Genomic DNA, 4,254 nt, shown 5'->3' with positions numbered 1-4,254 from the left:
TTTCCCACCCCAAATCCCTCAGCAAAGCCATCCTGCAACACAGAAATGGCCCCAAAGCTTCATTCATTATGTGAGTAGAGGCTACTTCTTACTGCCACGTTTTCCGGGTGGTCTCTGCGGCAGTTATGCTGTTTGGTTTTAGGTAACAGTCATCACTCTCTGGGAAGGAGGAGAAAGATGGGCCAGGACTCACAGTTCTTGAAGTCTTCCTATGTGCTGTGTGCTCTGTACTGGGTTTCCCACTTACCCCTCCCTACAGTTCTGTAAGGAAGGCGTCCTGGGTCCCCTTTTACAGATGACCAAGGGTAAGCCAGCAGAGCCTAAGGAAGAGTTCCACATATCATACACCATATAATCGGGTTCCAGCTTTTGTGCTCATCACAATATTCAATGCATTCTTAACAGACATTACTCCCAAATGGGCTAAAAATGAGTTCTTTTTTTTTTTCATGGTAAAGTCTGCTTTATTGGTGGCAGTTAGTATAAGTCAATAAATATTGATCCCCAAAGAAGAACTCATTTATTTATCTGGTCCATAGAGAGCTGAATGAAACTGAACCAACTGCCTGCTGAGATGATAAACTGAAGTCAATCCTGCTTCTTGGGAAATGAAGCCATAGCTAGCTGATATATGGCATATGCTGTTCCACCAACTGTAAGCATCATAGTGGCTCTATACAGGAGGGCATCAGCTACTCCACCCTTTAGATGCACTGGAATTCCATTATCCTCCTGAAATAGCTTTTATTTCTCTGGAACTTTATTTTCAAACTGCCTGCGTGAAGCAGTACTTATGGTCCTCTGGGCAATCTGACGAAGAGCCAGCAGATTCCACATCTTGGCTCAGTTACTACCCACCAACCATGACAACCGACTACCGGGAAGGAAAGTCCCCACACCGGACTAAAAATGAGTTCTTAAGGGTAGGGAGTTGGTAACCTTCACATTACAATGGTTTGTGGCAGTACAAAGGACCACAGTACATAAACACTTAACATTTCAGCTGTGGTACTAAAATTTCATGTTCTAAGGAAAAAGAGATTGATAAGGGAAAAAGTCTAAAAACCGCCTGTGGGGGAGAGGGGGAGAAATGAAAGAAGGGTCAGGAACATTTCATATACCCAGCAATCTCTTATGTAGATGATGGGCCACCAGGGATTTATGACTGGTCATTTTACATTCCCCCATGGGTGCTCACTCAACAACCGCTCTTGGAGGTGATGATGATGATGATAATGATGATGATGATGATGACCACTACGACAACAATAATGGTGGTCCAAGTGAAATCCTGCCCCTGGGGCCAAGAGACCTGGGAATGGGAAGAATGTGAACTGACTGGTTTTTAAGGCAGTAGACAGACAGGGAGGGGTCAGAGGAACAGGAATTTCCTCCAGGAAAGATGACCTGGAGGGTGGGAAAATCAAATTGGCAAAGCTAATGTAAGCAAATAGTACTCAAAATTATATCTCCTTTCATCCAAACTTTTATTCGAGTAAACTATTATTCGATCCATACATTAGGTCAGGGTATAGGAAGTCAAGAAAGGTTAAAGAAATTGGAGAAACTGCTGCGTGAATGTCTGCTCAGTCATGAAACCTCGAGTTACTCTAATTTCCTCACTGTGTCCTGAAGCCTCCAGGGCTCCAGTTGCCCTAACTTTATTTTGGCACTGACGTTTAACGCTTCCCAAGCCAATGGTTAATTTTTTTTATAGTGACCTGTAGTACTTTTTTTTTTTTTATTTTGAGTCTATTTGACACACAATGTTACATTAGTTTCAGGTGTAAGACATAATGATTCAACAACTCTATAACTTATGCTATGCTCACGACACGTGTAGCTACCATCTGTCACCATACAACACTCTTACAATACCACTGACTATATTCCCTATGCTGTGCCATTTATTCCTGTGACTTAGTGACCTGTACTACTTTTAAATTATGATGTTATTGACATTTTTTAAGCACGGTGAATGGCAGTTTCTTATTATTACTGCCTGGTGCTCCCTTTGGAACTCGGGGGCTGTAGGAAGTAGGTGGCTGTCAGGATAGAACTGAATGCATCTTTGAACGTGTCGGGAATGCTGGAGACCCACAGCTCTAGAAGACCACTCCTTCTGCAGTTCTGAAACAGCCCCAACCTTCTTCCCTAATGTAAACCACTAGTATTGGGCTATTGCAGGGGCCTCTAGGGATTGAATCAAAGAAATAGAACCATTGTCTCTGCTGAGGAGAAAGAAGGATGTGGGGTACTCAGGGACTGAAACTGTGTGTGAGAAGGTAGTATCTTAAGGACTGGGAAACATTCAGTGGAATGGGGGGGTTTCCCTCTTCAGCCATGACCAAGACATACTGTAATTAAATTTCCAAAACGTAGTGATAAAGAAAAAAAATCTTAAAACCAGAAAGACAAAAGAAGACCTTAACTTACAAGGGAAAAACCCACAAGCCTAGGTGGAGATTTCCCAACAGAAAACTTGTCAAGCCAGAAGAGAGTGGCATGATATATTCAAAGAGCTGAATGGGAAAAATCTGCAGCCAAGAACACACTATCCAGCAAGGCTATCATTCAGAATAGAAGGAGAGATAAAGCATTTCCCAGATAAACAGAAACTAAAGGAGTTCCTGACCGCTAAACCGGCCCTGCAAGAAATATTAAAGGGGACTCTTTGAGTGGAAAGGAGAGACCAAAAGTGACAAAGACAAGAAAGGATCAGAGAAAATCTCCAGAAACAATGACAAAGCAAGTAAAAAATGGCACTAAATATCTATCTATCAATAATTACTTTGATTGTAGATGGATTAATGCTCCCATCAAAAGACATAGAGTGTCAGAATGGTTAAAAAACAAGACCCAGAGGGGAGGGAGGAAAGATGGTGAAAGAGTAGGGGACCTTGTTTCATCTGGTCCTTCGAATTTAGTTGGATATCTATCAAACCATTCTGAACACCCACGAATTCAGCCTGAGATGTAGGGAAATAATCTGGAACTCTACAAGCAGAAAAACGACTGCTTTTTACAAGGTAGGAGGTGCAGAGTTGTGAATCTGTGGGGAAGTATCGGAAAATAAATGGAGGGGGCAGGGAGCCTCCATAAGCTGGCTACCAGAAAGTGATGTAACACTGGAATGCAAAATCGGAACGCTTAGAAATCTGCTCCAGTGAGAGACACCCCTTTCTGAAAGGGGCTCAGGGGATGAAAAGGGAAGAATTCTAGGTGGGTCATTGTGGTCTCAGGATCCCAGGAGACATAGAAAGAACGGGGGTGCCTGAACCGATGGAGCACCCAAGCAGTGGAGCAGGAAAACTGGTTATGGTCAGGGAGCCCAGGAGGGGCTCACAGCTCTGGTCACCACAAACCACAAGCCGGTCCGGTAGGGAGACCACTCTTTGCCTGAGCACCCTGAAAAGCACTGGAATGTGTGGGCCGTTTACCATCCCCTGGGAGGGACGAAACGGCTGCACACCCACAGTCGGGCAACAGCTCTCAGGGCAGTGGTGGCTCTGGGAAGGATGGTAGGGCGACACCCAGCCGCGACCTGGCAGTAGCGGAACAGGGTGCACACACGAGCCCACAACCACTCACAGTTGCCAAGACAAGAAGTGCACTGACGCTTCCGGGTCCCTGCGACTCCCCCCGGGGGGAACTGCAGTGGGCACGAACCACATGAGTCTGTGGAGTTTGGCGCACAGAGAAGTGGAGACAGTTGACCCGTGGGATTATTGACGAGGGGGGACCGTGATCTTGCAGCTCTGCGCCAGAGATCCGGGCATGGTCATTTTTACTCTGACCCTCTGAAGAGGTGCAGAAAGACGCCAGGGAACAAAAGCCACTCAGACGACCAGCTCACATTGAACTCATCCACCTGACAAGGTGTGGGGCAACTCAGCCCAGGCAAAGACACCCGAGAAGCAGAACAGCAGGCCCCGCCCCAAGAAGACAGACTGGAAAATAGGTGAATGACAAGTTTATGGATCCCCTGAGACTGTAAAACCCCAGGGCCAGGGGAAAATAGTATATTGAGCTCCAGGTGTTTCCTCACAACTTGTTTATCCTTCAGCCTAAAATTTTCCATTTCTTTTTTTATTTTAACCTTTTTTCCGTTTCATCCAGATTCTTATTTTACCAACTTATGTTTTAAAGTCCTTTTTTAACTTTTATTTTTTCACATCTACATTTTATAGATTTAGGCCTCATTCTAGTCCTTTTTTCATTCTAGTCAATTGTGTGTGTGTGTGTGTGTGTGTG

The 4,254-nt window shown here is 44.8% G+C and overlaps 1 pseudogene; it reads right to left on the bottom strand.

Moving 5' to 3' along the window:
* Positions 1-443: 443 nt before the first annotated feature.
* On the bottom strand, positions 444-878 carry LOC141371959 (cytochrome c oxidase subunit 7A2, mitochondrial pseudogene; annotated as a pseudogene).
* Between the last annotated feature and the right edge of the window lie 3,376 nt (positions 879-4,254).

The sequence above is a fragment of the Callorhinus ursinus genome, unplaced genomic scaffold (genome assembly GCF_003265705.2).
Source record: "Callorhinus ursinus isolate GAN/ISIS: 27379988/994484 unplaced genomic scaffold, GSC_fseal_2.0 scaffold143, whole genome shotgun sequence".
Classification (NCBI taxonomy): domain Eukaryota; kingdom Metazoa; phylum Chordata; class Mammalia; order Carnivora; family Otariidae; genus Callorhinus; species Callorhinus ursinus.
Note: the sequence above shows the minus strand (reverse complement) of the source record. Positions and strands in the feature narration are given on the sequence as shown.